Source organism: Meles meles, chromosome 9 (genome assembly GCF_922984935.1).
Source record: "Meles meles chromosome 9, mMelMel3.1 paternal haplotype, whole genome shotgun sequence".
Classification (NCBI taxonomy): Eukaryota; Metazoa; Chordata; class Mammalia; order Carnivora; family Mustelidae; genus Meles; species Meles meles.
Window position 1 is genome coordinate 57,324,437 of NC_060074.1, and position 12,737 is coordinate 57,337,173.

At 35.9% G+C, this 12,737-nt stretch overlaps 1 protein-coding gene across 3 annotated transcripts in view; it reads right to left on the reverse strand.

The window, feature by feature from the left end:
• The window catches only part of BAZ2B (bromodomain adjacent to zinc finger domain 2B), a 421,364-nt gene that overhangs the window by 251,883 nt on the left and 156,744 nt on the right, over positions 1-12,737 (reverse strand). Inside the window, exon 1 of one of the 3 annotated variants that reach the window (XM_046018124.1) lies at positions 5,967-5,977. The exons of the other annotated variants lie outside the window; for them this stretch is intronic. The gene's annotated coding sequence lies outside the window, so the exon portion shown is untranslated. Of the gene's footprint in view, positions 1-5,966; positions 5,978-12,737 lie in introns of those variants that run through there. 3 annotated transcript variants of the gene reach the window in all.

The window sequence follows — 12,737 nt, forward strand, 5'->3', positions numbered from 1 at the left end:
CTATTTCCTGTCTCCATGAATTTGCCTATTCTGGACACATTCACTTAAATGGAATCACAGTATGTGACCTTTTCTGTGTGGCTTCTTTCACTGAGCATACTGTTTTCGAGGCTCATCAATACCATAGCGTATATCAGCACTTCATTCTCTTTTATAGAAGAATAATATTCAATTGTATGCACATTTTATTTATCCATCCATTGGTTAATAGACATCTAGGTTGTTTCCACCTTTTGGCTATTATGAATAACACTATAAACGTTCATGTACAAATTTTTGCATTGATGTAATGTTTCAGTTCTCTTTAATGTATACCTAAGGACAGGAATTTGGGGTCATATGGTAATTCTATATATAACTTATTCTATATATAACTATATATATAGTTCTATATATAATTCTATATATAACTTATTGAGTAACTGCCAGACTGTTTTCCAAAATGGCCACAACATTTTACATTCCCACAAGCAGTATATGAGATTTCTAGGTTTTCACATCTTTGCCAACACTTGTTATTTTCCATTTTTTTAAGTTATCCTAGTGGATATGAATATTATCTCATCATGGCTTTGATCTGCATTTCCTGGTGGCTAATGATGATGAGCACTTTCTCATGTCCTTATTGCCATTTGTATATCTTCCTTGGAGAAATGTTCGAATCCTTTGCCCCTTCTTTAATTGGGTTATTTGTCATTTTATTGTAAAACTTTGTTCACAGTGCATTATTAAACATTTGTATCTAGTACCAGTTCTCAGATTAGCAGTGACAAAATAAATTATAATTTGTGCAAATGATAGAATATCAAAACTAAGGCAGAAACACATCTCCATATTATATGGATCTATCATATAATGTTAACTAATATCAACACAAATCTTTACACTGCCTGTGAATTTTCTTCCTCCTCACTGTCAAATGTGTTGCTTAGTTAATGAACAGGTGGTATCCATAAAGAAGCATATTGTTTTAATATTTCAGCAAAAACTGGCAATTGTCAAATAATCAGGGGAAAAGGTGCATATTAAAACAGCATGAAGCATTTCAAAAGAAACTAAGAAATGGAATACAACTTGAGGAAGTAAAGTGTAATATATGCATGCTCACTTAGTTCTTTGTGCAGACTGAAAAGCTTTAAAAAAAATTTTTTTTTAACTCTCATATGGAGCTTTCAAGGCAATGCTAGTTTGACTCTTTCAACAGTGGCCAAAGATATGCTGGTGCCTGGATTACTCTGATCTGAACAGGCAACAATTTCCTTTAAAGTTCTGGGAATACAAGATACTGATCATCTGGCTAGTTAACCAGACACAATCAGCAACTTAAATTTGAGGTTAAAAATATGGTGAAAAGAACACTTGTGTGTTTCTGAAGAATGTGATTCTTAAGAGACAGAATTTGAAACAAAGATAATACTGAATTTGCTGGGAGAAAAGGATAAGATCATGAAGAGTTGTTAACAAATTTAATCACTTGAATATCTAAGTTTTATTAGATATAATTTTTATTCACTACTGCCATAGTTAATGAATTTCATGATATCATTTACTATTCTTTTCCCTATATTAGGATTTCCATGGCCTATCCCCTAACATAACTTGGCATGATGTCTTGTTCTACCTAGTGATGCACAGGCAGCATTTATCAAGCAACAATTAATGTATGCCATCTAGTCCATAACTTGATTTATAATTTCAATCTATATTTGTGATATTATCAGTGATACACAGCATTACATATTAATGCCACCCAGCCTGTTCTCAAAATAATGGATATTTAAATTTTAAAAATGATTCTTATTCTCAAATTGCTAGTGAATTAAACAAGCATAAAAGTTAGAATATTTCAAAGAGAATAGCTGCTGCTTTTAGTGTCTAAAAAAATTGTGAAGTGAGCTATTCAGGATGAAACAATGATTGTTTCTGCAGCAACCCGAAGAATAATCAACATACAGCAAAATGTGCAGAATATGTTCTTAGTTTTCTTACCATATACCTAAACAAAATAGGCAAATAAGTTTCATTACACAAAAACAGATTTAATGCTGAACTTCAGTAATTATTCACTTGATCAGCAAGTTTTCAAATATTAGGCAGATATAGTATAAAAAGATGCAGATGTTTGTTTCTTTTTTGAAGTTGGTAGATTTAGTATTTTTTAAAACAAAAATATATAAAAAGATACCTAAAATTTTTCATGATAAAAAAATAAATTTTGGGGGGCATCAGAGTGACTCATTCAGTTGGTTAAGCATCTGCCTTCACCTCAGGTCATGATCCCAGGATCCTGAGATTGAGCCCTGCATCAAGTGCTCTGTTCAACAGGAAGTCTACCTCTTCTCCCTCCGTTCTTCCTTGTGTCCCACCCCCTCATGCTTGTGCACATGCACGTGCACCTGCTCTCTCTCTCTGAAATAAACAAAATCTTCTAAAATGTATATATAATATATATATGTATATTTTGACTCAATATTTTAAAAATGATTTCACTTTCCTAATTATTGTTACAGTATTTCAAAATGTATATAAAATAAAATTTCAACATTTTCAGCTATTAATTCATCTGGGAGATAATTTTTGTTTGTTTGTTTTCTACCTTAAGCCAACAAAACTAGATCAGTACATTAAGATCCAAAAATGTTCCATAAGGGGCGACTGGGTGGCTCACTCTTGATTTCCACTCAGGTCATGGTCTTTGGGTTGTGGGGTCTGCTTTGTCCCTCTCCCTCTGTTCCTCCCCCTGCTCTGTCTCTCTCTCTCTCTCTCAAACAGATAAATAAAAATCTTAAAAAAGAAACCAATATTCCATGATAGGGATTCCTGGCAGGCTCAGTCAATAGAGCATGTGATCCAATCTGGGGGTTGTCAGTTTGAGCCCCATGTTGAGTATAAATATTACTTAAAAAAAATCTTGAAAAAAAATGTTCCATAATAACATAGTAAGCCTTGTACAGTGTCTGATACATAGTAGGTTTTCAATACACATCTGTAAAACTAAGTTGTGTATTTTATTTGTGCTTCAACTTCCTGTGATGCACAATACCAGAATATGGAGAATAAAGATTCTGATCTTTGGTTTAAACTTTAAAACTTAAATTGTTCTTACTTAGAAATCAATTTCACTTTAGAATATGGACAATTTCATCTCAATATTTTAAATGTGATTTCACTGTAGAGGTGAGGGCAAGAGAAAAAAAGTAGATTAATACTCATTTTGAAAGTTCTCCAATTTATCACCCTGGAGAAAAAGTGATCCCACTTTAAATGACCTTTTCCTGTCATTTCTAGCTTCAGGACACTTTTTACCCTTTCTCTCTCTGTCTTCTCTCCTTTTGTGTAGAGAAGAGCAACTTCCACCAGAAACCCTTTTCTAAACTCTGCCATCTGCCCTCCAACCCCAATGTCAACTTTCAATATCCCTCACAGTCTGGATAAGTGTGGTGATCGTAATACCTCATCAGATGCTGTGCATATCTCTTTCACTAATTAACTTATCTCATATTGTTAGGATCTTCTTTTTATTAACTTGTTTCCTTTACTATTCACCAAGTTTCATATAAGCAATGGTTATATCTAACATATAGCAGATGCTTGTGGTATAATAAAAAATACTTAGTCTTTATCCCTTTTTTTTTTTTTAAAGATTTTATTTATTTATTTGACACAGAGAGAGAGCACGAAAGAGGGAATACAAGCAGGGGGAGTGGGAGAGGGAGAAGCAGGCTTCCCGCTGAGCAGGGAGCCCGATGTGAGGCTTGATCCCAGGACTGTGGGATCATGAACTGAGCCAAAGGCAGACACTTAACGACTGAGCCACCCATCCACCCCTATCCCTGGTTCTTGACACAGAGCTTCAAAAAGTTCTGGGATCTAAAGATTTTATTTATTTTATTTGGGAGGGAAAGAGAAAGAGAGAGCAAGTAGGAGGAGGGGCAGGAGGAGAGGGAGAAGGAGAAAATACCAAGCACACTCCGTGTCCAGCACAGAGTCCAGACATAGGGCTCAATCCCACAACCTGAGGTCATGACCTGAGCCAAAACCAAGAGTAAAATGCTCAACCGACTGAGCCACCAGGTACCTCAGAAGTTTTATTTAAATTTACTACCTCTGGGGCACCCAGGTGGCTCAGTCACCTGGGCATCTGACTCTTGATTTCGGTTCAAGTCATGGTCTCAGAGTCATGAGATCAAGCCCCACCTTCAGGCTCCATGCTGAGCATAGAATCTGCTTGAGATCCTCTCTCTCCCTCTCACCCTTCTCCCAACTTGTGCATGCTCTCTCTTTCTCTCTGAAATAAATAAATAAATAAAATCTTCTAAAAAAATAAAAATAAATTTACTACCTCTGTATACGGGTGAGTTGATTCATGGGGAAGGTTAAGTAGATAGCTTCTGAATGAGGGCTGGTCACCAGAAAAACCAACACTCAATTAGAGGGCTGAACTTTCAGCTCCACACCTCCAAAAACAGGCAAGGGGCTTGAGACTGAGTTTAGTCAACAATGGGACAATGTTTTAACCAATCATACCTATGTAATCTTTATAAAAACCCTTAAATGATAGGATTTAGAGATCTTCCAAGTTAGTGAACAGATCCACATGCTAGGAGGGTCATATACACTGACTCCATGAAGAAAGAAGATCCTATGCTCACAGTCCTTCTGGATATCACTTTATATACTTCTTCTTCTTCATATTCACCTATATCCTTTATTATAAACTGTAATAGTAGGTACAATATCTTTTTGAGTACTACTGAGTCCTGAGGGATGGGGTCATAGAAATCCATGATTTGCAGGTGACCAGGCAGAAGTGCAGGTAGCTTGGAGACCCCATCTGCAGCTGGCACTGGAAGTGGAGGCAGTCTTGTAGGAGTGAGCCTTAACCTGTGGAATCTGTACCAACTCTGAATAGTGTCAAAATTGAATTAAATTGCTGGAGACCCACTTGGTGTTAGAGAACTGAGGAATTTGTTGTTGGGAAAAAAATACATACATTTATTTTGGGAAAATGAATAAATGAGTGAAAAGTTAATTTAAGAAGAAGTAAACTGGGGCGCCTGGGTGGCTCAGTGGGTTAAAGCCTCTGCCTTCGGCCCAGGTCGTGATCCCAGGGTTCTGGGATCAAGCCCCACATCGGGCTCTCTGCTCCATGGGGAGCCTGCTTCCTCCTCTCTCTCTCTGCCTGCCTCTCTGCCTATTTGTGTTATCTGTCAAATAAATAAATAAAATCTTTTTTAAAAAAAAAAGAAGTAAACTATATTTAACTTATTAATATGTATAGTCATTCTTGCATCATTTTTGTTTGTTTTCCATTTTTTGCTATTCCTTTGCATTTAATTTCCCTATATAAACAATGCTTGCTTTTTTCCTCATAATTATTTTAACATAAGCCCCCCCCCTTAAAACTATTACTTTCAAGTTTGCCAAAACTTAAACCAAAGTATATTATCAAAATCAAAAATTTGATTCTCCTTTATGAAAGATAAGAATTTAGCATGGACCTACTTACTTGTCTCCTATTTTATTTGTCATAAGCAACTTCAGAATAAATATTGTGTTTAATTAGAATTTTCTTCTCCAGAGATTAACAGGGTATTTAGGATATGAAGTGTACTTATGAGCTGGAAGAGAAAAACATTGTAAGGGAAAAAATGTCAGAAAAAGATTGGAAATTGGAAGAGAAGAGGGGAAAGATCTTCCTAGAAAGCTGGAAATAGGAAAATCATAAAAGGTTAACAAGACCTCACAGCGGTACGACATGAAACTTATAAGAACTTGTAAGGAATTTGGTAATATAGGACCCAGAACTGCCAAAACAATCTTAAAAAAGAACAACAAAGTTGGAAAGTTTACACTTTTTTTTTTCAAGACTTTTTACAAAGCTACAGCAATTAAAGGCAGTGTGATATTGGCTTAATGCTAGATGTTTAGATAAACAAAATGAAATTAAGAATCAAGAAGTAAACCTTTACTTTTGTAGTCAATTGATATATTTTTTAAGATTTTATTTTTACTTATTTGATAGAGAAAGAGAGAGAGAGCACAAGCATGGGGAGTGGCAGGAAGAGGGAGAGCGAGAAGCAGAGTCCCCGGGGAACAGGGAGCCTGATGTGGGGCTTTATCCCAGGACCCTGGGATCATGACCTGAGCTGAACGCAGATGCTTAACCGACCGAGCCACCCAGGTGTCCCCAGGTCAACTAATATTTGACAAGAGCGCCAAAATACTACAACAGGGAAAGGCTGTCTTTTCAAACAAAAGTGCTGGAACAATAGGATATCCAAATGCAAAAGAATGAAGTTGGACCACTACCCCATTCCATACACAAAAACTCAAAATGGATCAACAACCCCACCCAAAGAGCTAAAATTATACAACTCTAAGAAAAAAATATAGGTGTAAATCTTCTTGGCCTTGGATTAGGCAACAATTTCTTACATATGATGTCAAAAGCAAAAGCAACTCAAGTCAAAAGCACAAGCAATCAAAGAAAAAATAAATTGAACTGTATCCAAATGTAAAATTCTTGTGCCTCAAAAGACACTACCAAGAAAGTACAAAGCCAGAAGAATGAAAGAAAATACTTGCAAAGCATTTATCTAACAAAGAAATTGTATGGGGGAGCCGGGTGGCGGGATCGGTTAAGTGTCAGACTATTGGTTTTGGTTCAGGTCACAATTTCCAGTTGTGAGATCAAGCCCTGTTATGGGCTCTGCCCTCAGTATGGAGTCTGCTGAAGAGTCTCACTCTCCTTCTGACCCCCTCTCCCCCACCCACTGGCTCACTCACTCTCTCTAACATAAATAAAATCTTAAAAAAAATAAATTATATGGAAAAAACATATATTAAAAGCTCTTAAAACTCAATTTGTTAAAAAACCAGTAACATTTTAAAACGGGGGAAAGGTTTATGGGATGCCTGGTGGCTCAGTTGGTTAAACGTATGCCTTCGGCCCAGGTCATGATCCTTGGGTCCTTGGGTCAAGCCCCACATTGAGCTCCTTGCTCAGCAGGAACCTGCTTCTCCCTCTACCTCTTCCTGCCGCTTCCACTTGTGCTTTCTCTCACTCTTTCTTTCTGTCAAATAAATAAAATCTTTTAAAAAATGGGAAAAGGTTTCTAATAAAAATTTATCTAAAGATATACAAATGAATAATAAGGACATTAAAAGATGTTCATCATTGGCCATTGGGGAAATGCAAATCCAAAACACAATGAGATACACTTTCACCTCTAGAATGGCTAAAATGAAAAAGAATGAAAATAGTTCAGTGTTGGTAAAGATACAGAGAAAGTGGAGCCTTTGAACATTGTCAGTGCAATTACATAATGTTGCAGCCACTTAGAAAAATATGTAACAGTTCTGAGTTAAGTTAAACTGAGTTACCATGTCATCCGGCAATTCCTTTCCTGGTATATACCCAAGAGAACTGAAAACAGGTATCACACAAAAATCTATGTGTGTAGGTTTTGTATATGAATGTTCATAGCAGCATTTTTCATAACAGTTTAATATTCATAATTACTTAAACGTCCATCACTGATAAATGGATAAGCAAAATGTGGTGTATTTCAGCAATGAAAGATTACTCAGTAATAACATTAAAGGAAGTATTGATACATACTACAACATGAGTGAACCTAAAAAAAAAATTATGTTGGGGCGCCTGGGTGGCTCAGTGGGTTAAGCCGCTGCCTTCGGCTTGGGTCATGGTCCCAGGGTCCTGGGATCGAGCCCCATGTCAGATTCTCTGCTCAGTGGGGAGCCTGCTTCCCTTCCTCTCTCTCTCTGCCTGCCTCTCTGCCTACTTGTGATCTCTGTCAAATAATTAAATCTTAAAAAAAAAAAATCTTAAAAAAAAAATTGTTACCGGGGCGCCTGGGTGGCTCAGTGGGTTAAGCCGCTGCCTTCGGCTCAGGTCATGATCTCAGGGTCCTGGGATCGAGCCCCACATCGGGCTCTCTGCTCCGCAGGAAGCCTGCTTCCTCCTGCCTCTCTGCCTACTTGTGATCTCTCTCTCTGTCAAATAAATGAATAAAAAAAAATCTTAAAAAAAAATTGTTATGTGAAAGAAGCCAATTACAATAACCACATATTGTAAAGTTCTATTTATATGAAATTTCCAGAATAGGAAATTACTGGTTTGTAGGGCCCATGGGAGTGGGAAATGTATAAATTATTTGTTTCTAGAGCTCAGAGGAGTGGGGAAGTAGAGAGTGACTTCTAGTTTATATTTGGGATTTCTTCAAGAGGTGCTAAAAGGTCATAAAATTACATAGTGATGATGGTTACACAAATCTGTGAATATATATTTAAAAACCATTGAATTATATTGTATATTCACTTAAAAGGGTACATTTTACAGTAAATTATGTATCAATAAACTTGGTTAAAAAAAAAAAAACAGTAAAGGGGCACTTGGATGGCTCAGTCAGTTAAGTGTCTGACTTCAGCTCAGGTCATGATCCCAGGGTCCTATGATCAAGCCCCTCATTGGACTTCCTACTCAGTGAGAAATCTGCTCCTCCCTCTCCCACTCCCCCTGCTTGTGTTCCCTCTCTCGCTTAGTCACTCTCTCTGCCAAATAAATAAATAAAATCTTAAAAAAAAAAACCAAAACAGTTTAAAGACATGTAAGAGATATTAAGAAGCTTCCACATATAATAGTAAGGTCTTAAAAGAAGTGGAGAAAATGATAAAGAAGCAATACTTGAAGTGTTAAATAGTGTTAGAATTGAAGAAGGAATTTGTTTTTCAGATTCAAAGTATATTTTGTGCCCCAAGAAGGATAAACAAAAATATATCCACATCTAGACACATCATCAAAATAAATTGTGGAACATTAGGTAGGATAAACAAGACATCACCAAAAAAAAAAAAGTCAAAGAGAAAAAGACATATTACCTCATAAGGAATACTGACAGACTATTCCTCAGCAACAAGGGAAACCAAAACACTATGAAGTAATAGCTTCAAAACTGAGAAATTTATATAAAATTCAATCATTCCTTAAATACTATTTTTTCTTATTTAGGGGACGGTAAGTTTAACTGTAGATGCTGGTTTTTTCTTGATTACTCATTTACTCAGTTTATAAAATTCTTGAAGCAATTTTGATAGTTAATGTTTCTCTAGGAAATTATCTATTTTATATAAGATTTTAAATTTCACATAAAGTTTTTTGTTTTATTTTGTCACTTTTTAGGTGCCTGCAATTTTAGTATTTTTTATTTTGATAATTCTTCGTGAAAGCATCCTCTTATTATTAATTTCTGTAGTCCTTGATAATATATATCGCTTTGATATCTATTTAGTCTGAAACTAATATAATTAATCCACTTTCTTTTGATAATCTGTAGAAAGTATCTTTTGTACTCTTTCACTTTTAACCTACCTATGTCTTTATATTTAAAATGAGTTTTTCTTCAGTAACATATAGTTGGTTCTTTTTTTTTTTTTTTCTAAGATTTATTTATTTGAGAGAGAGAGAGATCACAAGTAGGCAGAGAGGCAGGCAGAGAAAGGGAGAAGCAGGCTCCCTGTTGAGCAGAAAACCTGATGTGGACCTCAATCCCAGGACACTGAGATTATGATCTGAGCTGAAGGCAGAGGCTTAACCCACTGAGCCACCCAGGTGCCCCATATAGTTGGTTCTTATATTTATATCCAATCCTTTTCTCTTAATTGAGGTATTTAGATCATTTACATTAAATATAATTATAGGAATTTAAATCTACCATCATGCTACTTGTTTTCTATTAGTATTATTTTTTTTTACTTTTCCCTCTTTACCTGTTTTCTTATAGATTAAATATTTATTTATTTATTATGGAAAAGAGAAAAGATAAAGAGGAAAAGACTCATTTTATGAAGGTAGGTTAATTTTGAAAGTAAAACCAAACCAATTTCAGTTGTAAAATCCAAAATAAACAGGTAAATCAAATCCACAATACTAAAATACTATTAATAAATCATGACTAAGAAGTTTTTCTAAAGATTTAATTAGTTATTTAAGAAAGAGAAAGCGTGTACAAGAGAGAGCATGCACATGCATGCAGATGTGGGGATCATGAAGGGGCAGAATGAGAGGGAGAGAGAGTATTGGAAGAGAGAGAATCTTAAGCAGACTCTATGCCTAGCACAGAGCCTGATGAAGGGCTTGATCCCCGGCCCTGAGATCATGACCTGAGCTGAAATCAAGAGTCGGACCCTTACTGGACAGAACCACCCAGGTGCCCCTAAGCAGTTTTTATTCAGAGAATACAAAGACAGGTTTATTTCTGAAGAGCTATTCATGTTAGTCACAATATTAATGAACTAAAAGGAGAAAATTACATATCGTTTCAAGAATGCAAAAAAAGTATTCAGTAAAATTCAAATATGTGATTAAAAACTCTTATCCAATTTTGTTGAACACTAGGAAATTTCTTTAACACGACAACATATTATTAATAGTAACAAATAATAATTAAAGTGAAGACGCATTCCCAAAAGGATCAAGAAAAAAACCGAAATGTTTGTTGTCACCATTTCTATTTAATATGGTACTTTATTTCCTAAACCAATGAAAAAAAATTAAGCGTATAGGCTTTCTGGCTGGCAGCTATGCTGAGATCCCAGCCAACACCAGTATCAAGCATAAGACATAAGCAAAGATTATTAAAAATAATCTCCGGATTGGGGCGCCTGGGTGGCTCAGTGGGTTAAAGCCTCTGCCTTTCGCTCAGGCCCCGCATTGGGCTCTCTGCTTGGCGGAGAGCCTGCTTCCTCCTCTCTCTCTCTCTGCCTGCCTCTCTCCCTACTTGTGATCTCTATCTGTCAAATAAATAAATAAAATCTTAAAAAAAAAATAATAATCTCCAGATTATTCCAGCCCATGGTTAGACTTCTAGTCACTCCATCTGAGGCATATGGAAGAAAAAACAAGGAAATCCTGCTAATCACTGTCTGAATTCCTAACACACAGAAATCATAAAACATAATCGTTGTTATTAAGACACCAAATTTTGGGTTATTCACTGGAACAACAGGAGAAGATTTTTAAGTAAGAAAAGCATAATCATAAAGGAAAAACTGGCTAAATTAACAATTTTTAAATTTCTATACAATAAAGACATTTTAATCAAAGTGAAAAGATAAGGCACTGAGAGAAGATAGCTCTACTTCCTCTAATTGTAGAATAACAAATAGACAACCAAAGTTCTGGAAAAATTGCTTAAGAACATGAACAGGCAAATCACAAAAGAAGAATCTTAGATGACTAGTAAGCATATGAAAGATACTCAACCAGGCAATGGGAGAAATAAAAATAACAATCAGGATTCACTTAAAAACTAGTCAGATTGACAAAAAGTTTAAGTCTAATAACATCAAATTCATTAAGGATCAAAAGATACGGAAACTTGCACGCATTTTGTTACAACAACTGCCGCCTCCGTAATGATGTTATCCAGAAAAGCCAATGACCGGTGGCAGGGACAGCAGTTCCCAGAACCCAGTCTCCAGATGTACAGACATCTGGGGCCCAGGGGCCACTTGGGAGCAGTGAAGGGGATACACGAGGGACAGGTGGGTGTGATCCGTTGGTCAGAGCTGTTTATTTATTTTAGAGAGAGAGTGAGCACATGCGAGAAGGAGGAGGAGAGAGAGAGGGACAAGTAGACTCTGTTGAGCACAGAGCCAGACACAGAGATGAATCCCATGACCCTGAAATCATGACCTCAGCTGAAACCAAGAGTCCCATGCTTAACCGACTGAGTCACCCAGGCGTCCCAGGAACTCTACTTTTCTTTTTCCCTAGATTTTATTTATTTATTTATTTATTTATTTATTTATTTGATAGAGAGAGAGAGCACAAGTAAGCAAAGGGACAGGTAGAGGGAGATAGAGAAGCAGGCTCCCTGCTTAGTAGAGAGCCCAGCCAGGCTCGATTCCAGAATCCTGGGATCACGACCCAAACCAAAAGGCAGATGCTTAACCAGCTGAGCCACCCAGGAGCCCCTGGGAGCTCTACTCTTAATAGTACTATTACTTTTTGTAATAGTACCCCTCTAAAATCAGAGGCAGTAAGCAGCAAATCATTTGGATCTAAAAATCTCTCAATCTCAAAGATAGAGAACCAACAGACAGCTCTTTAAAATGTAATAAAAATATTTTATATATGGGATTTCATAATTCATAGACTAATTTTGACTCAAAAAGCCAAGATTCATTGCTAATACCATATGTAATGAGATGACAAAGACTAAGACAAGGTCACTGGATTTAAAAAGGAGACTATAACTCATGATGTACAAAGGAACTATTTCAATAGAATAGTAGGACAAGATGGCAAATTACTTTTTATAAATATAGTAATAATTATCATTTAGATTTCTTATATTTAGGACTATGTGGATGATTCTATTAAGGGTTAATACCACAATAAAGGAGTAATCATAATAGAAAAGAAAATTCCATATACCTGTATAATATAGGCCAAGCTAAAAGGTAAGTTATCAACTATTAGAGTTTATTATATTTCATATGTATTTTGATAAGACAGGAACATTAAGAGCAGGACAACTTTTTTTTTTTTAAGATTTTATTTTTTGGTAATCTCTACAGCTAATGTGAGTTTTGAACTTAAAACCTTGAGATCAAGAGTCACATGCTCAAAAAAAAAAAAAAAAAAAAGAGTCACATGCTCTACAGTCAGGAGCCCCAGATTACTTCTTTGAAAGTACAGCAATTTATTA